At 39.9% G+C, this 25,287-nt stretch overlaps 1 non-coding gene across 1 annotated transcript; it reads right to left on the bottom strand.

Annotated features, from left to right (window-relative positions):
- Positions 1-24,822: 24,822 nt before the first annotated feature.
- LOC112745821 (small nucleolar RNA R71) lies at positions 24,823-24,926 on the bottom strand. Its single transcript, XR_003173729.1, has one exon. It is a non-coding gene; the product is annotated as a small nucleolar RNA R71 (small nucleolar RNA).
- Between the last annotated feature and the right edge of the window lie 361 nt (positions 24,927-25,287).

The raw sequence follows: 25,287 nt of genomic DNA, 5'->3' as shown, positions 1-25,287 counted from the left end.
TGTCCAGGGTTCTTAAGCACACTCTTCTTTTTGCTTTGGACCTTGACTTTAACTGCTCAGTCTCAAGTTTTCACTTGACACCTTCACGCCACAAGCACATGGCTAGGGACAGCTTGGTTTAGCCGCTTAGGCCAGAATTTTATTCCTTTAGGCCCTCCTATCCACTGATGCTCAAAGCCTTGGGATTCTTTTTATTACCCTTGCCTTTTGGTTTTAAGGGCTATTGGCTTTTTCTGCTTGCTTTCTCTTCTTTTTTTTTTTTCTGCAAGCTTTGTTCTTTGCTGCTTTTTCTTGCTTCAAGAATCATTTTTATGATTTTTCAGATTATCAATAACATGTCTCATGTTCATCATTCTTTCAAGAGCCAACATATTTAACAGTCTTAAAAAACAAATTCAAAAGACATATGCACTGTTCAAGCATTCATTCAGAAGACAGAAAGCATTGCCACCACATGTTACTAATTAGAATTTTTCTTATTAAAAAAAACTCGAATTTATTGCCTCTTATTCAAAAGATCTACTATTTTATTAATGTTTGCTGATGATGAGAAAAATAGACTATAACTTAATTGGAGGTAAAATCAAAATAGACACTAATTACTACTATATGACTCCTAAGGTAAACTCTTATAACGACAACTATCACAGAGTTAAAGAAGAAATTGGAATTTAACAACCTTTGTTCTGGGAAGTGGATGTTCCTCGGATCTGTGGGGTGCTTGGTCCTTCAAGAGATAACTTCTGGCGCTTTAATTCCCTCAATTCACGCCCTTGCTCTTCCTGTTCTTTAATCAAATAGCAAAGAATTTGACTGTGTTCCTTCTGTTCCTTTATTATTTGTTCCATAGCTTCTTGTATCTTGGTAACTGATGTTTCAAGATACTCCCAATATTCAGATTGAGGGATTTCTGGGAGAAATTCCTATGTTTTCTTCTTGATGGGGTCATCCTGCGCTTGTTGTTTTTCCATTGATGCTTTGGTGACTGGTTTCTCAATTGAGATATACTCAGTTATTCCCATCCTTACCCCAACGTCCTTGCAGAGCAGAGAAATCAAGCTTGGGTAAGCCAACCTGGCCTCTTTAGAATTTTTATTAGCAATTTTGTAGAATTCAGTTGAAATCAGTTGATGAACTTCCACTTCTTTTCCTATCATGATGAAATGGATCATCACTGCTCTTTTAACAGTGACTTCAGAACGGTTGCTGGTGGGCAGCAGAGAATGCCCAATGAAATCCAGCCATCCTCTAGAGACTGGTTTAAGATCTTCTCTTTTGAGTTGGTTTGGGACACCCTTCGTGCTGGTGGTCCACCTGGCTCCAAGGATACATATATCCTCTAGGATCTTATCTAGGCCCTTGTCTATTCTCATCATTCTCCTGTTGAAAGAGTCTGGATCATCCTTCAGCTGAGGTAGCTTTAAGATCTCCCTGATCTTGTCAGGGTTGGTATGAACAATCTTTCCTCTGACCACGGTCAGATATTCATAGAAAGTAGTTCCAGATAGTTTTTGCTTGTCTGTCTGCCACATGTTAGCATAGAACTCCTGGACCATATTCCTTCCCACTTTCGTCTCAGGATTAGCTAGGACCTCCCAGTTCCTGATTCGAATTTGCTCCTGGATCTCCGGATATTCGTCTTCTTTCAGATCGAATCTAACTTCCGGGATCACTGATCTTAGACCCATTATTTTGTAATAATGGTCTGAATGTTCTTTAGATAAGAACTTCCCTTGATTCCAAAGTGGTTTTGGAACGCTCTCTTTCTTGCCTCTTGAAGTGGGTTGTTTTCCCTTAGGAGCCATGATCTTAGTGATCACGGATAAACACACCAAACTTAGAGGTTTGCTTGTCCTCAAGCAAAAGAAAAGAAAGGAGAGGGATAGAAGGAGAGCTAGGTGCAATTGTTGATGGAGGGGGTGGAGGCCGAACCCATATTTAAAGGGAGGGGGGTGGGTTCGAAAATTTAGGAAAGATATGGTAAAAAAAAGATTGATTTGGAAAAGATAAGATAGAAGATATGATAAGAGAGGATATAGTTTAAAATTGAAAAGATATGAAAAATTTTTTGAAAAATATAAATCTAGATTTTGAAAAAGATAATGTGGAGATTTGAAAAAGATATTGATGAGTTGAAAAAATTTTTGGAAAAGAGTTGAATTGGATTGAAAAAGAGGATTTGTGCTTATGGATTAAGATATATTTGATATTTTTAAAGTAGGATTTTTAGAAATTAAGGATTTTAGAAATCAAGGTTCTTAACATGTGTATGCAAGGAATCATGATTTGAAACATGGAAATTAAAATTAGAATGAAAAATATGAAGAAGAAACGAATTTACCTCCTCCCCATCATCCTGGCGTTTGAACGCCCAAACGCTGCCTGTTTTGGGCGTTCAACGCCCAAATGCTGCTCTCCTGGACGTTCAACGCCCAGTTGCTGCCCTTTTCCGGCGTTGAACGCCAGATAGTTATCCTTACTGGCGTTCAGCGCCCACTGGATGCCTCTTTTGGGCGCTGAACGCCCAAAACAGGCTCTTACTGGCGTTTTCTTGCTAGTGAGCTCCTTTTCTCTGTTTTGCGTGCAGATTCCTTCTGTAACCCTGTGAACTTATGCAATTGATTCTTTACCTTGTTATCAATGAACTTTATATAAACAAATAAAAATAAAAATAGGGCAAAATGCTTAGAGGATTGGTGCTCCATGGCTGGGTTGCCTCCCAGCAAGCGCTTCTTTATTGTCTTTAGCTGGACCTTGCTGAGCTTTTAATCTAGCTCCAGCCTTGAGCACTCTTGCTCAACGTTGCCTTCAAGATAGTGCTTGATTCTCTGTCCATTGACAATGAACTTCTTATCAGAATCAATATCTTGAAGCTCCACATAACCATATGGTGATACACTTGTAATCACATATGGTCCCCTCCACCGGGATTTCAGTTTCCCGGGGAATAGCTTGAGTCTAGAGTTAAACAGCAGAACCTTCTGTCCTGGTTCAAAGATTCTAGAAGACAGCTTTCTATCATGCCACTTTTTCGATTTCTTTTTATAAAGCTTGGCATTTTCGAAAGCAGTGAATCTGAATTCTTCTAGCTCATTTAGCTGGAGCAATCTTTTTTCTCCTGCTAATTTGGCATCAAAGTTTAGGAATCTGGTTGCCCAGTAGGCTTTATGCTCCAGTTCCACGGGCAGGTGACATGCCTTACCATACACAAGTTGGTATGGAGAGGTCCCTATAGGGGTCTTGAATGCTGTTCTGTAAGCCCACAGAGTATCATCCAAGCTCCGTGCCCAATCCTTTCGACGGGTACTTACTGTCCGTTCTAGGATTCTCTTTAATTCTCTGTTAGAGACTTCAGCTTGCCCATTAGTTTGTGGATGATATGGAGTAGCTACCTTGTGGCGAATCCCATACCGAACCATGGCAGAGTAAAGCTGTTTGTTGCAGAAGTGAGTGCCCCCATCACTGATCAGTACTCTAGGGACACCAAACCTGCTAAAGATATATTTCTGGAGGAACTTCAGCACTGTTTTAGTATTATTGGTGGGTGTGGCAATGGCCTCAACCCATTTTGATACATAGTCAACTGCCACCAGAATATAAGTGTTTGAGAATGATGGTGGGAAAGGTCCCATGAAGTCAATTCCCCATACGTCAAACAACTCAATCTCCAAGATTCCTTGTTGAGGCATGGCGTAACCAAGGGGCAGATTACCAGCTCTTTGGCAACTATCACAGTTATGTACAAACTCTCGGGAATCTCTATAGATTGTGGGCCAATAGAAGCCACATTGGAGGACCTTGGTGGCTGTTCGCTCACCCCCGAAATGGCCTCCATATTGAGATCCATGGCAATGCCATAGGATCCTCTGCGCTTCTTCTCTAGGAACACACCTACGGATTATTCTGTCTGCACATCTCTTAAAGAGATAGGGTTCATCCCACAAGTAGTACTTTGCATCAGTGATTAATTTTTTCTTTTGTTGCCTGTTGTACTCCTTGGGTATGAACCTTGCAGCTTTATAGTTTGCAATATCGGCAAACCATGGTGTTTCCTGGATGGCAAATAAATGCTCATCCGGAAAAGTCTCAGAGATCTCAAGAGAGGGGAGGGACGTCCCTTCTACTGGCTCTATTTGGGACAGATGATCAGCCACTTGGTTCTCTGTCCCTTTTCTATCTCTTATTTTTATATCAAACTCTTGCAGAAGCAACACCCATCTGATGAGCCTGGGTTTTGAATCCTGCTTTGTGAGTAGATATTTAAGAGCAGCATGGTCAGTATACACAATCACTTTTGATCCTACTAAGTATGATGTGAATTTGTCAATAGCATAAACCACTGCAAGTAATTCTTTTTCTGTGGTTGTGTAATTTTTCTGGGCATCATTTAAAACGCGACTAGCATATTAAATGACATGCAGAAGCTTGTCATGCCTCTGTCCCAATACTGCACCAATGGCGTGATCACTGGCGTCACACATTAGCTCAAATGGTAATGTCCAGTCTGGTGCAGAAATAACTGGTGCTGTGACCAGCTTAGCTTTCAGCATTTCAAACGCCTGCAGACACTCTGTGTCAAACACAAATGGCGTGTCAGCAGCTAGCAGATTGCTTAGAGGTTTTGCAATTTTTGAAAAATCTTTTATAAACCTCTTATAGAATCCTGCATGCCCCAGAAAGCTTCTGATTGTCTTAACATTGGCAGGTGGTGGTAATTTTTCAATTACCTCTATTTTTGCTTGATCCACCTCTATTCCCTTGTTTGAGATTTTATGCCCAAGGACAATCCCTTCAGTCACCATGAAGTGACATTTTTCCCAGTTTAAGACTAGGTTGGTCTCTTGGCATCTCTTCAGGACAAGTTTCAGGTGATCAAGACAGGAGCTGAATGAGTCTCCATATACTGAGAAGTCATCCATGAAGACTTCCAGAAAATTTTCCACCATATCAGAGAAAATAGAGAGCATGCATCTCTGGAAAGTTGCAGGCGCATTACACAGCCCAAATGGCATCCTTCTATAAGCAAACACTCCAGAAGGACATGTGAATGCTGTTTTCTCTTGATCCTGGGGATCTACTGCAATCTGGTTATAGCCTGAGTAGCCATCCAGAAAGCAGTAATAATTATGACCTGCCAGTCTTTCTAGCATCTGGTCTATGAATGGTAAAGGAAAATGATCCTTTCTGGTGGCTGTATTGATCCTTCTGTAGTCAATACACATGCGCCACCCTGTAACTGTTCTTGTAGGAACCAGTTCATTTTATTCATTGTGAATCACTGTCATGCCTCCCTTTTTTGGGACGACTTGGACAGGGCTCACCCAGGGGCTATCAGAAATAGGATAAATAATCCTAGCCTCTAGTAATTTGGTGACCTCTTTCTGCACCACTTCCTTCATGGCTAGATTTAGCCGCCTCTGTGGTTGAACCACTGGTTTAGCATTATCTTCCAATAAGATTTTGTGCATGCATCTAGCTGGGCTTATGCCCTTAAGGTCACCTATGGACCACCCAAGAGCTGTTTTGTGTGTCCTTAGCACTTGAATAAGTGCTTCCTCTTCCTGTGGATTTAAAGCAAAGCTTATGATCACTGGAAAAGTGTCACCTTCTCCCATGAATACATATTTCAGGGATGGTGGTAATGGTTTGAGCTCAGGTTTAGGAGGTTTTTCCTCTTCCAGAGGAAATTTCAGAGGCTCTTTCATCTCCTCTGAATCCTCCAAATCAGGCTGAACATCTTTAAAGATGTCTTCCAACTCTGATTCGAGACTCTCAGCCATGTTGATCTCTTCTACCAAAGAGTCAATAAGATCAACTTTCATGCAGTCTTTTGATGTGTCTGGATGCTGCATGGCTTTGATAGCATTCAACTTAAACTCATCATCATTGACTCTCAGGGTTATTTCCCCTTGTTGGACATCAATGAGGGTTCATCCAGTTGCTAGGAAGGGTCTTCCTAGAATGAGAGTAGCACTCTTGTGCTCCTCCATTTCCAGCACTACAAAGTCAGTGGGAAAGGCGAATGGCCCAACTCTGACAATCATGTCTTCAATCACGCCTAATGGGTATTTAATGGAGCTATCAGCAAGTTGGAGACATATCCGGGTTGGTTTAACTTCTTCAGTTAAGCCAAGCTTTCTGATAGTGGATGTAGGTATTAGATTGATGCTTGCCCCAAGATCGCACAAAGCTGTCTTGGTGCAATTACCTTCTAATATGCATGGTATCAGAAAACTCCCAGGGTCTTTAAGCTTTTCAGAAAAGCTTTTTAGAATGACTGCACTGCATTCTTCAGTGAGGAGAACTCTTTCTGTTTCTCCCCAATCCTTTTTATGACTCAGGATCTCTTTCATGAACTTGGCATAAGAAGGTATTTGCTCAAGTACCTCTGCAAATGGAATCTTTATTTCAAGAGTCCTGAGATAATCTGCAAAGCAAGCAAATTGCTTATCCTGCTCCTCTTTTCGGAGTTTTTGAGGATAAGGTATCTTGGCTTTATATTCCTCAACCTTAGTTGCTATAGGTTTATTGCCTACAGAAGTGGTTGAAGAAGCCTTTTTAGCGGGGTTGTCATCAGCACTTGTGTGTGTCTGATCCCTCACTGGCAATTGAGTGCCAGAGTTAGAAGCTGGAATGATGTTAGACGCCAACTCCTTGTCTGTTCCTGGTGTCTGAACGCCAGAACTGTGCCCATTTTGGGCGTTCAATGCTAGATCCTGCCCATTTTGGGCGTTCAACGCCAGATCCTTGCTTGTTTTTGGCGTTGAACGCCAGTCCTTGCTTGTTACTGGCGTTGAACGCCAGTCTTGGGCATGGTCTGGGCGTTCAGTGCCAGCCTTCCACCAGATTGCTGGCGTTTTAATGCCAGAATTACTTTTCCCTGGGCTCTTACTGTCCTCAGGTGAATTTTGGGTGGTTTGCTCATTCCTTGGCTCTTTGCTGTCTTGAGGTGGGGTATTTAATGTTTTCCCACTTCTTAATTGAACTGCTTGGCATTCTTCTGTTATTTGTCTTGACAGCTGCTGCTTTGTTTGCTTCAATTGTTCTTCCATATTTATATTAGCCATCCTTGTCTCTTGTAGTTTATCCTTGAATTCGGCTAACTGCTTTGTTAGAAAGTCCAATTGCTGATTGAATTCAGCAGCTTGTTTTACAGGGCTGAGTTCAGCACTTACTGTTTTAACCTCTTCTTTCATGGAAGGATCACTGCTTAGGTACAGATGCTGATTCCTGGCAACTGTATCAATGAGCTCTAGAGCCTCTTCAATTGTCTTTCTCATGTGGATAGATCCACCAGCTGAGTAATCTAGAGACATCTGAGCTCCTTCTGCAAGCCCATAATAGAAGATGTCTAACTGAACCCACTCTGAAAACATTTCAGAGGGGCATTTTCGTAGCATCTCTCTGTATCTCTCCCAAGCATCATAAAGAGATTCCTTATCTCCTTGTTTAAAGCCTTGGATGTCCAGCCTTAGCTGTGTCATCCGTTTTGGGGGAAAGTATTGATTCAGGAATTTTTCTGTCAGCTGTTTCCATGTCCTTATGCTGGCCTTAGGTTGGTTATTTAACCACCTCTTAGCTTGATCTTTTACAACAAATGGAAACAGTAATAGTCTGTAGACATCCTGATCTATTTCCTTATCATGTACTGTGTCAGCAATTTGTAAAAATTGTGCCAGAAACTCTGTAGGTTCTTCCTGTGGAAGACCGGAATACTGGCAACTTTGTTGTACAATGATAATGAGCTGAGGATTCAACTCAAAGCTACTGACTCCAATGGAGGGTATGCAGATACTACTCCCATATGAAGCAGTAGAGGGGTTAGCATATGACCCCAGAGTCCTCCTGGACTGTTCATTTCCACTTAGATCCATAATGGAGAAAGGGAGATGATGTCAAATAAAAAATTTATTTTTATTTATTTATTTATTTATTCAATTCGAAAATGAAATAAATTAAAATAAAATAAACAAAAATGGTTGAAAATTTTCGAAAAAATGAGGAGAGAGAAAGTGGTTAGGAAGTTTTAAAAAGGATATGATGATTTTTGAAAAAGGTTTTAAATTTTAAAAAAATAAAAAATCTGAATTTTAAAGGTAAATTTCGGAAATTTGCTTTAAAATAGAGAGAAAAGATATTTTTGAATTTAAAGAGGAGAGAGAGAAACAATAAGATAGCACAAGATTTAAAATTTTCAGATCTAATGCTCCTTGTTTTTGAAAATTTTGGAGGGAAAACACCAAGGAACACCAAACTTAAAAATTTTAAGATCAAGACACAAGGGAAACTCAAGAACACTTTGAAGACTCACAAGAACACAAGAACATGAAGAAAGAACATCAAACTTAAAATTTTTAGAAAACCAAACTAAAATTTTCGAAAACCAAAGGGAAATCAACAAGAAAACACCAAACTTAAAGTTTGACACAAAATTTAATAGAGAAATTATTATTTTTGAAAAAGATTTTTAAAAAGAGTATACCAAACTGCCATGGACTTAGACCAACGCTCTAGCCAATTGGGCAGTAAATGTAACACTTGTTTTGAAGAAGTATAAAATTTTAACCAAGAACAATAATGAGAGACTCTAAACCAAAAAAAAAAATTTCCTAATCTAAGCAGCAAAATAAACCGTCAGTTGTTCAAACTCGAAAAATCCCCGGCAACGGCGCCAAAAACTTGGTGCACGAATTGTGAATCACACTTTTCACACTCGTACCGCTAACCAGCAAGTGCACTGGGTCGTCCAAGTAATACCTTACGTGAGTAAGGGTCGAATCCCAGGGAGATTGTTGGTTTCAAGCAATCTATGGTTATCTTGCAATTCTTAGTCAGGAAGTCAATTATATTTATCAGTTGAGTTGCAAATAAACAAGAGAGCATGGATTAAAGGTTACTTGTTATGCAGTAATGGATAATATGTTGGAGTTTTGGACATGCTTTGTCTTCAGAATCTCTACTTTCCTCTGTCCTCTGATTCATGCACGCACGTCCTCCTATGGCAAGCTGTGTGTAGGTGGATCACCGTTGTCAATGGCTACCATCAATCCTTCCAGTGAAAAGGGTCCAGGTGCGCTGTCACCGCACGGCTAATCATCTGCAGGTTCTCAATCGTACCGGAATAGGATTTACTATCCTTTTGCGTCTGTCACTACGCCCAACACTCGCGAGTTTGAAGTTCGTCACAGCCATCCAATCCCAGAATCCTACTCAGAATACCACAGACAAGGTTTAGACTTTCCGGATTTTAATAAATGCCACCATCAATCTAGCTTATACCACGGAGATTCTGATTAGGGAATCTAAGAGATATTCATTCAATCTGATGTAGAACGGAAGTGATTGTCAGACACACGTTCATGGATTGAGGAAGGTGATGAGTGTCACTGATCATCACCTTCTCCATAGTTAGGCGCGAATGGATATCTTAGATAGGAACACACATGTTTGAATGGAAAACAGAAATACTTGCATTAATTCATCAAGACACAGCAGAGCTCCTCACCCCCAACAATGGAGTTTAGAGACTCATGCCGTCAAAGAGTATAAAGTTTTGATCAAAAAAATGTCATGAGATACAAAAGAAATCTCTAAAAGTTGTTTAAATACTAAACTAGTAACCTAGGTTTACAGAAAATGAGTAAACTATAACAGATAGTGCAGAAATCCACTTCTGGGGCCCACTTGGTGTGTGCTGGGGCTGAGACTAAAGCTTCTCACGTGCCTGGGGCTGTTTTGGGCGTTCAACGCCAGCTTTGGATCCTTTTCTGGCGTTGAACTCCAACTTGCAACTTGTTTCTGGCGCTGGACGCCAGAATTGGGCAGAGAACTGGCGTTGAACGCCAGTTTACGTCATCTATCCTTGAGCAAAGTATGGACTATTATATATTTCTGGAAAGCCCTGAATGTCTACTTTCCAACGCAATTGAGAGCACGCCATTTGGAGTCCTCTAGCTCCAGAAAATCCATTTTGAGTGCAGGGAGGTCAGAATCCAACAGCATCAGCAGTCCTTTTTCAGCCTGAATCAGATTTTTGCTCAGCTCCCTCAATTTCAGCCAGAAAATACCTGAAATTACAAAAAAACACACAAACTCATAGTAAAGTCTAGAAATGGGGATTTTTCCTAGAAACTAATGAAAATAAACTGAAAACCAACTAAAACATACTAAAATCTATATGAAATTAACCCCAAAAAGCGTATAAAATATCCGCTCATCATTATGCAAAGGTATATTTTGGGGATTTTAAAAGTTTTGAAAAAGGAAATAAATTGCTAAGAAAAATACATTAATAATTAATAAAACTCTTGGCAAGGTATGAAAATCAGAAGTCCTATCCTAGTTATCCTTATCAATTGTGATGAGAATTGGATTTTTCTCCCACCTTGTTAACCTCTAACTATGAAGGTAAGTTAAGTGGATGAATTAATTTGAATCCTCATGTCCTAGTCTTTCCTTGGGAAAGCCTAGAGTTAGTGGAACTCGATTTAATTCTTGAAGAATTCCAATTTTCAGTCAACACCTCGAGTTTGATAACTCAAGCGTCACCAATTATTTAACCAAAGCCAAAAGGAAGAAAATATCTAAATTAAATTAAAAGCATTCATAAATAGAATAAAGCAATCATAAATCTGAAACACATCAAATTACGTTTAAACATAAATTCAAATCTAACATGGAAAAGTTCATAAGGTAAATTGGGAAAATAAATAAAAGGAATCTTGAACCTAAGAAGCAGTTGAAATCCTAAATCCTTTAAGAGGAATCCTAATCCTAAAACCTAAGAGAGAGGAGAGAACCTCTCTCTCTAAAAACTACATCTAAATTATGAAAAGTAAATTATGAGCTGGTGATTATGAATGAATGGATTCTCCCATTTTATAGCCTCTAATTTGTGTTTTCTAGGCCGCAAACTGGGTCGAAAACAGCCCAGAAATCGCTGGAGAAGAAATCTGCCACGCTGATTTTCATCACTGCGATGCGTCCGCGTGGAGCGCGCATTCGCATCACCTAGTGTTAGGGAAACTATGGCATATTATATATGAAATCGAAACCCCAGATGTTAGCTTTTCAACGCAATTGGAACCGCGTCATTTGGACCTCTGTAGCTCAAGTTATGACTGTTTTAGTGCGAGAGGGTCAGGTTGACAGCTTTGCAGTTCCTTCAACTTCTTGTATTCCTTCCACTTTTGCATGCTTCCTTTCCATCCTCTAAGCCATTCCTGCCCTGTAATCTCTGAAATCACTTAGCACACATATCAAGGCATCGAATGGTAATAGGAGAGGATTAATAATTAGCAATTTAAAGGCCAAAGAAACATGTTTTCAATCATAGCACAAAATCAGGAAGGAAAACTTAAAACATGCGATTAGTATGAATAAGTGGGTAAAGAGTTAATAAAAACCACTCAATTGAGTACAAGATAAACCATAAAATAGTGGTTTATCACGTACGCGTCCAGTGCGCGTGCACGTGGATGGGTGCATCCAAATCTTTGGCTTTTTCCATGTGTTCTCCACTTTGCATGCTTTCCTCTTCACTTTTATTATCCATTCCTATCCTTTTCAACCTGAAATCACTAGCAAACAAATCAAAGAATCTAGTGGAATTAAAGGTGAATCAAAATTAGCTAATTTAAGGTCTAAAAAGCATGTTTTCACATTTAAGCACAAATTAAGAAAGAATCACAAAACCATGCTATTTCATTGAATAAATGTGAGAAAAGGTTGATAAAATGCTCTAAATTCAACACATGATAAACCCTAAAAACGGGGTTTATCAACCTCTCCACACTTAAACCATTGCTTGTCCTCATGCTATACCAAGAATGAAGTAAGGGGCCTGACATTTATTCAATTCACTAAACTATATGCAACCTATCTAAATACAACTACCTATTATGAATGCAAATGCTTGGTCAAAACAAATCAATCCCAATAGATATATGCAAGCACAAGGGCTAAAGCAATGAGAATCAAATCCAACCCACAATTGTATTGAATTATCAAAAAGATTTACAAACTTGCATGAATAAGAATGATTATAGTGAATACATGTAATTGAGCAATCGAACCCTCACTGGATATGTATCCGCTCTAGTCACTCAAGTGTTTAGGGGTTGATTCACTCAATTCCCCCCTAATCATGCTTTCCAAAATTTGTTCTTCATCTAACAATCAACAATTATTCAATGCATGCATACAATTATCATGATGACTTTCTCAAAGGTTGTATTGGGGCTAGGGTCAAGGTAGGGTCATATATGGTTAAGTGGACTAGAATTTAAACCTTTGATTAGCCTAGACTTTCCCACCTAACCTATGATAACCTATACAATTAAGTTCTAATCTAACTACCCATTCTTCACTTTTATTCTCACATACTTATGTATTCATTTTTATTTCACAACACTTACGCATTGATCCTTATTGAACTTCACTTTGGGGCATTTCGTCCACTTTTTATTTCTTTCTTTTCTTCTTTTCTTTCTTTCTTTTTCTATATTTTTTTTTTCTTTTCTTTTCTTTTCCTTATATTTTTTTTTCTTTTTTCTTTTGTTTTTCTCATTTTTCATTTCTTTCCAAGAGCATCAATGCATAAGGTCTAACATTTGATTAATACATGAGTATGTACCCAATTCCCAAATATAAAAATACAAAGCACCCTTTTATCCCCACCAATGTTCCCGAATCTCCCCAAACTTGAATAATGAACACTCTCACTAGCCTAAGCCAATCAAAGATCCAAACAAGGGACTTTTATTGTTTTTCACTTTAGGCTTGTAATGTGCTAAAATAAAGAACAATTGGGTTAAGCATAGGCTCAAAATTGGCTAACAATGGAAGGTAAAAGGTAGCTATTTGAGTAAGTGAGCTAATGAAACAATGACCTCAATCATATAAGTGCATGAATATAATGAATAATGGACATATAGAATTAAACAAATCAAGGATCACAATCATAGAAAGAGAACAATTGCACACAAGAAGGAAGATAAGTGGTTATAAGATATAACCACATCATTAGGCTCAAATATCACATGCTTGTGTTCTTAGCTCAAAAACATGCATCACAAAATATGTATGATTCAAGCAAGTTCCACAAAAATTTTCTCAATCAATTGGGGTGGTGCCCTATAGATAAATTCTTTGGAAAATTTATTGTTTTGACTAAGCTTATCCTAAATGCAATGTTGTGATTTAGAAATTTTAAAATTTCCTTAGTTTATCCCTTCTTTTTCCAAATCACACCAACTTTCTTATGTAAAAAGGGTAAACCAAGCTCTAATAATCTACAATTTTTAAATCACAACCAGAAACTAAAACAACTAAATAAAGCAAATCTAACTAAAAGTATGAAATATCTACCAACTAAGGTGCAAAATGCAACAACTAAAATAAAAGTATCAAAATAACAAATATATACAATAATCCCAAAAGTGCATTAAAAATAAAGTGCAAAGTACTAAAAATAATACAAAATAAGTGATAAATGTTCGAACTCATTACCCAAAATGGCAACTCCACCGACGGTGACAACGGTGACCTCCCCACACTTAGAATGGAGCATCATCTTCGATGCTACTGCTCGGGCTCGGGGGAAGGGTCAACTGTCATATCTGGCTACTGGGGCTGAGGCTGTGACTCCACGGGGGGCTGCTGCGCCTCTGGTGTAGCCTGTGTCTGTGGTGATGCCTCCTGCTGGTCCTGCTCCGCCTCATGCTCCTCCTCCTCTGAAGAAGAAGGTTCGGCAATAGGGGGCAACTCGACGCCCAGTGCGACAAACATCTGATCCACTCTATCAAGCCATCGCATGATGCGGCGCTCACTGCGCTCCATGAAGCAGAACAGATGCTGTACTAAGATATACGTCGGCTGGGGTGCTGGTGGTGGTGCTATTGGTGCTGCTGGTGCTGATGGACCTGCTGCGGCTGAGGAAGAAGACGGGCCAGGTGTCGCTGTTGCTCTGGCTCTAGCTTTGGAGCGGAGCCGGGATGGGGCTCTCTCATGCACCCATGTCACCCACGGAATCACTTCCTCCTTTCCGAGGACCGGGGGTGGTGTCTCATCATCCGCTTCCCATGGGGCATCGGCCAACTGAACCATTTGCATGACCAAAGTGGGAAATGGGAGTATGCCACGGACATGTGCTCGCCACATGAATCTCCTGATCAACCGGGGAAAGTATACCTCCTTCCCCTCTATAATACATTGGATCAGGACGAGCATGTCCACCGAAATCTCAATAAAGTGGGTGGTCGGTATGACGTAATAGGCAAAGATCTGCTGCCACGTCCTGGCCTCCCTAGTCAGATGAACAAAATGCATCCCCTTGGGTTTTTTGTTGTCAGTATCCATCACCCAAGGGGCATCCGAAGTGTTTACTACATCCCTCAGAGCATCATAGTCGAACGTCATACAATGTATCGCCACTTCCGCCTGCTCATATGCATCCGTATCACCGGTCTTTGGCAAACAGTGGAGTATACCCTCAATGGCAGCCTCTGTAACCAATATCTGACCGCCTCGCAGGTGGACTGAATCAAGGGTATGTCTGAAGAAGTTACAGTAAAACTCCTTAACCCATGATGAGTTTATCCTGCCTAGCTCCCTATCAATAAAACCTAGGCCCATCCCCTGAATACGTGTCTCAATTGAATGCCTTAGGTTAGTGGGGATGGCCAGTTTCTTCTCTATATTCAGATTCTTCTTCTGGTATGTCGGGAAGCAGAGCTCGCAGTATAGGTTAGGGAACCTATACGCATCTGTAGGTGGCAGCTGTTGGTAAGCTTTGTCCTTCTCATTAAGAGGGTTCTTGGCATAGTCATAGAAAGGAGAAATGGTAGAGGCCTGAGGTTTCTTCCTCTTTCTTGAAGTAACCTTGGCTTTCTTTCTGTCGGCCATCCTGAAAAAGAGATATACAGGATATAAACAATTAAGCCACATAGAGGAAAACAAAGCAAGGCGCTAAGCATATACAGAAGGTAAGAGGGTTGACATATTCATGAAGTGGGTCAAAAAGAAGAAACTTGGAATGCAAGCAAACAAAATAAAGAATTCAAATCAACTACAACCAAGAAATCATGCAATGAGAACAGAATGCTTGTTTGTTAAGCAACCATAGTCATCATGCCCAAAATAATATAAGTGTTAGTGAGAAAACTAAAACGAGAGTTAGAATGTTAACAAGGTCAAAATTTAGAAAACTAAGTCATATATTAATGGCATGACAATTATGGGGCTTAACCAAGAGAAGCTCAAATAAGTATATAAAGAACAAGCATGCCCACAATCATGAGGATGATGCAAGTCATTGATGATGAAATGTGAGTTTTCATAAAAGCATACAATAGGAAAGCGGTTCATCAACAATGCCCATGGTCACCAAGTATGAAATAATTGGTGTTTGCGAGATCAAAACATGCACTCGTGTAACCAAAAGCAAGTTGAAAACCGGTTTGAACGAAAGGGTTACACAAGTGGAATGCACCAATTATTGCAAAAGATTGAACCATATTCAAGAAGAATGCAAGTTAAGGTCAAATGGTAAACTTAGTATGAGTCAAAGGGCATTTGATTTAACTTGGAAGTGAAAGCACATGAAGGTTCGCATTGAATAACCAACACTGCCTTGAATGAGTCAAGTTCACTGCATATCAACGGGAATCCAAATAAATGGGGAAGCTGACCATCTTGACTAAGGAGTTGCATTTGGTATGAAATTAATGAATGTTGTCAAGCCAAAAAGAACCAAATGTAGCCCCTATGTTACAAGTTAACCTAAGAAGATTTTCCAAAAATTCGGCAGCATCCCAGTAGGAAATTGGGCATTCCCGGATAGCAGAAAACAGCAAATTAACACATATGAGTCCAACAAACATGTAACAAGTAACAAGTTCATATGGTTTAGGCGACAACAAGTAAAATTACCCAGCAAAGCAGTAGTGAGACAATATCTGAACCAAAGACCCACACAGCAGTGATAAAAATTCAACCACCATTCAGCAAAATAATTTCAAATCAGCCAATTCAGATAAACAGGAACGGAGCACTTATCAGGCCTAAAATTTTCTAACCACAACTTAACTACCTAAGAGCATGCATCTCTATCTAATCTAACAAGCAGAATCAAACACTATTCTAGCTAAAATAACAACAATAAAATGAATAAAACAAAATAGAGAACCAAGGCAGAAAGCAGGAGCATGGTGAACCTGGAATAGAGAGCAGAGACAAAATGGGGGACTAGGAGATAGAAGGGAAAGAAGACAGCAGCGCCACCCAGAAATGGTGGCAGCGGTCAAACAGAGTGGCGCAGGGCAAGGGCGCCCAACAGGGTTCCGAGCAGATGAGTGGTTGGCAAGGAGAAGAAGGGAAAAGAGGGTGTGAGTGGTGGTGTAGTGCTCGCCGGCGTTGATGGGTGGTCACGGTGGAGCTGGATGGAGGCAAAAGACAAAATGGTGAGAAAGAGGGAAGGAGAGGGGTAGAGGTGAGGAGAGCAGAAGAAAGAAAGAAAGGAGAGAAGAAGAGTGGTAGGCGACGACGGCGGGTTCGGCAGACGGAGGCGGGTGGTGACCAGAGGATGCATCGAAGGAGGTGGTTGTGGAGGAGGGACGAGGGAACGTTGGAAGAGAGAAGGGGTTGAGGGACGCGAATGTTAGGGTTCTCACGTCCCTGGGGGTTATGGATTGCAAATCCACGCGCATGCATCCTATACGCATCCGCGTGCGTGGGCGAAAGAGGAAATGGACGCGAAAGTGCCATGTGCACCTGAGCGTGGATGGGGATGTGCGCGACGGCGCGTACGCGTATGGTACGCATCCGCGTGGGTTAAAAGTTGTGCCAGACGTACAGTCTTGGCCCAGAGTTAACACAACTCTCGGGTCATATGTATGGGAACTGTGTCAGCGCATTGACGCGTACGCATACATTCCCTTGTGCCCCACGTCTAGTGTTTGCGCCAAGTTTGCCTAACTCTCTGGAATATATATGGGTTCTGCGTTGACTCATCGACACGTACGCATACAGCGTGTGTACGCATCCCTGCCCCCTCCCTTTTTTTCAGAAACACCAAAAACAACTAAAAATCACCCTAACACGACCTACAACTCAAAACCAATCAAAAATGCAAATTTACAAAAAATATTTTGGTTTTCGAAGGGTTTTCAAATGCAAGCAAGGAAAACTTGCATCACAAGCAACTAGCAACCAAATTATTAAAGCAACTATATGAAGAGAAAACTACCTACAATGGCAACTGAAATCATTTATTAATCAAATCAAATCTACAAGAGAGTGGAAAGAGTTTACCATGGTGGGGTGTCTCCCACCTAGCACTTTTTTTAAAATCATTAAGTTGGATATTTGGAAAGCTCTTTGTCATGGTGGCTTGTGTTTGTACTCATCCTTGAATCTCCAAGGATCTTTGCTCCTCAAATAGTTGACAGAAATTCCAACCATCTTCATTAATCTTGGATGAAGTTTTACCCAAGATATGAGGTCCCAAAGTTGGTCTTCAAAGTACGATCCAGGATCCCATATCTTATCTTCACATCCGTCTTCAAGTTGATTGTCATGGTTCTTCCATCCGGGTGGTCGATACATAGAATTCTCTTTAGCAAGCCACCTTCTCTTCCTTTTAGACATACACAAGTTTGCATTCTTCCAATCATGGTCCCTATGCTTTAAAGCTTCGAATCTAATGAGCGTAATTCCAGACCTCCAACCACTACACAACTCCCTCTTACTATTAACTCCACAAAGAGCTCTAAGTTGCCCATCCGTTTCAATCAACCCATATTCAAGTGAGAAGGTGAAGCTTAAGGATAAGAATTTTACCCACTTGAATGTTGTGTTGGAGGGTAATTTGGGAAGCGAGACCTCCCCACACTTGGAAAATACGAGGTCTACTCCTTTAGGCTCTTCCTTAATTGTTTCCACCTCTTGAGAACTTCTTTCAATTTTTTCTGCTTGTCAACTTCTTTCAATTCCTCCTTATCATCAATCAAGTTAACTCTTGGAGGTTGTGTGAAGTCCACTTTGATATTGGCTTCACATCCAATGGAAGGGTCTTCAACAAGGTCACCAATATCACTTGGCTTGGGGTTGTCTTTACTAACCTCAATTTTACATCCAATGGGAGATGATTCAATTTTTGATAAAAAGTCATTAATGATTGAATCCATCTCATGATCAACATCTTCATATTCTTCAATTTTGATATGCCCTGTAGGTTGTTGAGACTCCCATGGTTGTTCCGCATCTCCTAAATCTTCAACCACTCTTTCCTTTTTTTCAACAGTCATAGGTTTCTCCAATTGTTCCAATACAAAACGTAAGTCCTCCTTTTCTACCGGATTTGCCAATCTCGTCTTCATGCTTTGCTCTTCTATTGGTTTTTCACACGTGGGCACAGAAGCACCTTGAGTGTTCAAGCATTGGTAGGGTAAAGTGTGTACTACCTTGGTCAAGTTGGTCACAAACTCTAGGGTGTTCCTTTGCATATCTGCTTGTCCTTGAAGTAGCAAGGTGAGAGAATCATCTATTGGGGCTTGGGGTGGATAAGAAGGTTCATCATTTTGGAGAAAGGGTTCATAGTAGGAAAGTGGTTCTTCTTGAGAAGGGTATGGAGATTGTGAGTATTGAGGTGGTTCATGGTAGTAATCATAATAAGGTTGTGGTGGTTCTAAAGATTCATACTCATAATGGTCACAAGGATATGGTATGGGTGATTGGTCATATGGTGGATATGGATCATAGGAAGGTGTTTGGTCAAGAAAGGCTTGTGAGTATGGTTGAGGTTGATGTTGAGGATAAGATTCATAGGCATATGATCGTGGTAATTGATTGTCACAAAAAGAGTCACCATAGCCATTGAATTGACATGCATTTGGGAGGTGAGTATACCTATACGAATCCGGAGGTTGTTGCCAATAGGAGTGATCAATTCCTTACGGCTCCTCCCATCTTTGTTGGGTCCATCCTTGATACATGTGTTCATTGAAGTTCACATTTCCTACAACACAATTAGAACCAAACTCATAACCAAAAGGGTGAGAATTCATAGTGGAAGCAAAAATGAACTAACTAAGTCCTAAACTAACAACGACGAACAAACAAGTAAAAGACAAACATATTCACAATATTCACATATGTACAATAACCAATAACACAACACCATTGTAATTTCCCCGGCAACGGCACCATTTTGATGAATGGATTTTTGACAGTTTAGAATTTCACAAATGAAATCTCGTTGCAAGTATAGTTTCTAAACCAACAAATAATCCTTTCATACAAAAGATTGTTTGTCGCAAGTACAAACCCTTAAAATTATAAACCGAAGTATTTAAACCTCGGGTCATCTCTCAAAGGAATAGCAGGGTAATGTTCTTGTTACTGGCTATGGACATGTATATTTTGGGGTTTTGAATAGGGAACAAGAAAAGTAAATGATAAAGGAAATCAAATGACGAAAAGGTCTTGGCAAGGTTTGGTGGTCAAGGATCTCTATCCTTATCACTATACACAATATGATAATTGCAAGGATCAATCCCATTAAGGCATCCTCTAACAAATAAAGGAAAGTCAAATGAGCTATATTAATCCAAGTCCATAAGTCCTAGCTATTCACTAATTGAATTAATGAGAGCTATAGTCAATGGCTATCAACTATCAATTACTTGGACATTAGTAACTCAAGAATTTCTAAGTTACCTTCCCAAGCCAAGAACATAAAATTCTACTCTAACATCCTTTCAAGCATTTTGACAAACACTTGGAAGGTATGAAAGGAAAGCATAGTAAATTGACAACAAGAATGAAATCTAACAACAATTATTGCAAGGAATTAACAACAACAATCAAAAAGAACATTATTGACATGAATTACCTCCAATTGAATTGAAAGAAAATAAGAGGAACAAGAGTAGATCAACAACAAAGTATGGAAATAACATAAAAGAAATTACAATAAGAGAATAGAAGAACAAGATGTAACAACAAAGAATTGAAAGGTAGAAGTAGATGAAAGCATGAATTAAAACCTAGATCAAAGCTTATTATCCTAAACCTAATCCTAATTCTAGAGAGAAGTGAGAGCTTTTCTCTCTAAGACTAACTAAAACTAATCCTAATGATTTCTAATGATTCAATATGTGAATGATGATGTATTCCCCTTCAATCCTTGGTCCTTTTAAGTGTTTTGGTGCCGAAATTGGTTTAGATTGGGCCCCACAGCCTCTGAGAATTCGCTGGGCACGTTTTTACTAAAAAATCACATGCCAGCACCGACGCATACGCGTACAGCACGCGTGCGCATCCCTGAGGTTTTTGCGATCCGCGCGTATGTGTCCAGTTCACGTGCGCGTGGATTGGTGCATCTAAATCTTTGGCTTTTTCCATGTGTTCTCCACTTTGCATGCTTTCCTCTTCACTTCTTTGATCCATTCCTAGCCTTTTCAACCTGAAATCACTAGCAAACACATCAAGGAATCTAGTGGAATCAAAGGTGAATCAAAATTAGCTAATTTAAGCTCTAAAAAGCATGTTTTCACATTTAAGCACAAATTAAGAAAGAATCACAAGACCATGCTATTTCATTGAATAAATGTGAGAAAAGGTTGATAAAATGCTCTAAATTCAACACATGATAAACCCTAAAAAGTGGTTTATCAGTTCCCTAACTCAATGAAGAGTGGTTTAGTTCATCATAGCTCAATTCAAATCACAAATAAAGAAAGTGCAGGAATAGTAAAGAAAGTATAAAAGAAAATGATTCCAGAGTTCCCAATTTGGGTCTCTGGCTCCCAGCATTTCTGAACTCCCAGAGCCCCCCCTCAGGGCCTCCAGAGAGCTTATTCAATCTTCAAAGACTCCTTTATTTATACTTACCTTCCCATCCTCAATTGAGTCTTCATTGTACTTGGATGTGAGCCTTGGGCTTGATTGAAGCAAGTTAAAGTGGCTCTCAATGATGTTGAGGATGGACATTTGGAAAACTAACGTTTTGCATTCTGCATGGTGCTCAATTATATTTCTAGTATCAACGTTGGTCATCAATGTTAGCAGGAAAATGTTTGGCTAAACGTTACTTGAAAAAGAATTTAAGAATGGCCACTAACGATTGCCTCAACGTTGGTTCACCAACGTTATGTCCAACGCTGCATACTTGTGCGTACGCACACTGCCTTGTGCGTGCGCACACTTTCAATTTTTCTACTTGTGCGTATGCACACTAGGTTGTATGTACGCACACAAGGCATTTTTGGAAGCTCAAATTTGCAAATCCATCGCAGACATTGGACCCAACGTTGGATTACCAATGTTACATCCAATGTTGCCCACCTGTGCGTACGCACACTGCCTTGTGCGTGCGCACACCATGAATTTTTCTTCTTGTGCGTACGCACACAAGGCAGTTTTCACAATTTCAAATTTAAGTCTCATCAAAGATGTTGGAGGTAACGTTAGTGAGCCAACGTTCCCTCCAACGTTGGCACCAGCAGTTGCAGAACGTTGCAGCCCCTTCCTCCAACATTTGAGGCAACGTTGGTGAGCCAACTTTGGCCACCAACGTTGCTTCCTCTTCTTCTTTCCATTGCCCTTTTTGTTGCTTGCTTGCTTGCCTTTCCTCGTCTTCTTTCCATACTTCTTCCTTACTTCTCTTCACCTATCATCAACCAATACATATACATCAAAGCTTTGCTAGATTCACAAGAGTTTGCATCATTCTTAACATACAAATAAATATAGCATAAACCTCATGAAAATGCATCAATTTAACCATGTTTGAATGAATCAAGGTGTGCATGAAAATTCCATCCAAATAATTACTTATTGCTCAAGAAAGTGCATAAATCCTACCTAAAACAAATGAAAACGGCTATTGAAACTAGCCTAAGATGCCTTGGCATTAGAGATTGATGCTAGGGAATCTTGGCTAGTTTTACTAGCCATTTTTGTATGTTTTAGGTTAGTTTCATGCATTTTCTTTGAAAATAAGCAAGTAATTGGTTGAATATGCATCCATACCTTGATTCAAGTAAACATTGTAAATTCTAAAAAATTTCATGGGAATAATGCAAGAGTTGAATGATATAATGCATGATGCATCATCTCATGATTAAGAATAGGACTTTGATGCACTTTGTTTGTTTGTTTTCAGGTAACAAGAAGCAGTGTAGAGCCACGTTAGTGGCCACGTTAGTACCACTAATGTGGCCATTAACGTGGAGAAGGGGAAAGCTTGCAATGTTAGTGGTATAGTTAACATCACTAACGTCTTCGAAGGTCATTCAATCCCACGTTAGTGGCCCCGTTAGTGCCACTAACGTGGGCACTAACGTGGAAGAAAGAAGAAGCCCCAACGTTAGTGGCATAGTTAACACCACTAACGTTAGGAGTGCCACCATAAGCCCACGTTAGTGGCCAAGTTAGTGCCACTAACGTGGAAGAAAGTGGGCTTTGCAATGTTAGTGGCATAGTTAACACCACTAACATTGGGGATGACCAAGAAGCCCACGTTAGTAGCCATGTTAGTGCCACTAACGTGGGCACCAACGTGGAAGAGGAGGAAGTTTTGCAACGTTAGTGGTGTAGTTAACACCACTAACATCTTCGAGCCAAGGTATTCCCACGTTAATGGCCACGTTAACTCCACTAACGTGGGCCTTTAATGTGGAGGAAGAGATGAATTTAACGTTAATGGTGTAGTTAACACCGTTAACGCAATCAAGGTTAGGAAAGGTTACGTTAGTGGCCACGTTAGTGCCACTAACGATGGGGTAAACGTGACTTCAAAAGGGTTTTGGAACGTTAGTGACAAAGTTAGTGTCACTGACGTCTTCGAACCAGGATTACACTTGACCTTTACCACACTAACGGCCTGACTAACGTGAAATTACCTGACTCAAACTCTTCCTGCAAGCTGAGCCAAGCCCACTAAGATTGTAACTGCTTCAACTATGCTAAAAGGCTCACATCCAGAGACTTGCAGAGCTAACCGAAGATCAGACGAGTAGTATATATAGGGGTAGTTTAGAACTAGAAATTGGGATTGGCACCTGGGGGATCTAGGATTGTACACACTCTGTATTTTGCTTTCTTTGTAATTCAGTACTTTAGAAATGCACTTTTCATTTTTAATTTCAATTACCAGAGATATGAACAACTAAACCCCTCTTCATTGGGTTAGGGAGCTCTGTTGTAATTCAATGGATCAATTGTAGTTTTCATTCTTCTTCTTCTTTCTTTTCTCTTGATTTACTTGAAAGCTTTCGATCTTCATCAAATTGAGCAATTGTCTCGGAAGAGAAATTGCTCATACTTGGATTTCCTTTGAACCTTGGAAGAGGAATGAGGAAATCATGCTAGAAATACTTTCCTACCAATGCTTTGATTTAGAAAAACATGTGGTATAATCAGTGATCGTACTTTATCTCTTCCCATGAGCAATTAGATCAAGGAATTGGGCAATTGTTCAAGCTTAGAGAGATTGGATTGCCAAGGAATTAGGATTCAATCACCTAAGATTGCTGAGAGATCAATGAATGCATTGATTGAGGAAGAGATGAGAATGAATTTTATCTGGAGAATGCAACATCTCCTAAGCCCAATGAACTCCCCCATTTCTGGTCTTACCCATTCTCTTTAATTATGCTATTTACATTTATGCTCATCATCCCCATTCCCATTTAAATTCCTGCAAGTTTACTTTCATGCAATTTATATTCTGCAACTTACTTTCCATCATTTACATTTTCTGTTATTTACTTTCCTGCCATTTTACTTTCTGCAATTCTCAACCCACCTTTGCTTAGTTCAACTAGAACATTCCTCTAATTAAAGTTGCTCAACCAATCAATCCTTGTGGGATTCGACCTCACTCTATTTTGAGTTTTTACTTGACGACAATTCGGTATACTTGCCGAGAGAAATTTGTAGTGATACAGATTTTCGTGCATCAAGTTTATGGCACCTTTACCGGGGATTGATTTTGCATTGACAATGATTAAATTGGAGGATAACTAGATTGAACAGTTTTTTTTTTGTTGATTTATTCATTTCAGCTTAGTTACTTTCAGTTTTTGCACTTTGATTTGTTTTTCCTTTGCTTATTTACATTTCAGCACATTAACCCACTAACTATTTGATCCATTGCACCACTCATCCTAACCGAAATTCTTAACAAGAGTGATTCCGTCACTTTTCTCTTTCTAGTGTTTTGTTGATTGTATGACAGGTCGAAGAAGTGAAGCTTCAACCTCTTTTGAATCTGAACCTGAGAGGACCTTCCTTAGATTAAGAATGGAAGCAAGAAGAAAGAGGGTTATTGGTGCAGAGGAAGAAGAGGAGGAGCTGGATATAAATATGGAGGATGATATGGAGAACCATCATGAGGAAGAGGTGCATAATCATGTTAGAGAAGGTGCAGCCAATCATGTTGGGCAAGAGAGAAGATTTTTAGACTTTTACATCAACCCAAACTCAGGAAACTGTGGAAGTAGCATCCTTAAACCAACCATTCCTGCTAATAACTTTGAGTTAAAACCTTAACTCATCACCCTTGTTAAAAAAAACTGCTTATTTGAAGGAAGTGCCCAGGAAAACCCCAACCAACATCTAACCACATTTGTGAGAATATGTGATACAGTGAAGTCCAATGGTGTCCATCCTAATACCTACAAACTACTTTTATTTCCCTTTTCTCTTAGGGATAAAGTAGCAAAGTGTCTAGAATCCTTTCCTAAGGAAAGCTTGACAACTTGGGAAGAGGTGGTAAATAAATTCTTGGCAAGATTCTACCCTCTCTAAAGAGTTAACAGGTTGAGAGCTAAGGTAAAAACGTTCAAACAACAAGATGGTGAAACTCTCTATAAAGCATGGGAGAGATACAAGGAGTTGACAAGAAAATGCCCCTCGTACATGTTCAATGAATGGGTACAGTTGCACATTTTCTATGAAGGCTTGTCACAAGAGTCAAAGAAGGCTTTAGATCACTCTTCAGGAGGCTCTCTCAGCAAGAAGAAGATAATTGATGAGGCCATTGACATGATAGAAACTGTGGCCAACAATGAGTACTTATATGCCTTTGATAGAAACTCAAATAGAGGGGTGATGGAGCTGAATCACATGGATATATTGCTAGCACAAAAGAAGTTGATCACCAAGTAATTGGCTGACCTCACTAAGCAGATGGAAAGGAACCAAGTTGCAGTAGTCCACACGCAACCACAAGCTCAAGAAGGAGTGAATATAGAGGAAGAAGGTGATTGGGAGCAAGCCAAT

The sequence above is a fragment of the Arachis hypogaea genome, chromosome 14 (assembly GCF_003086295.3).
Source record: "Arachis hypogaea cultivar Tifrunner chromosome 14, arahy.Tifrunner.gnm2.J5K5, whole genome shotgun sequence".
NCBI lineage: Eukaryota > Viridiplantae > Streptophyta > Magnoliopsida > Fabales > Fabaceae > Arachis > Arachis hypogaea.
This window is presented reverse-complemented; position numbering and strand designations above follow the sequence as displayed.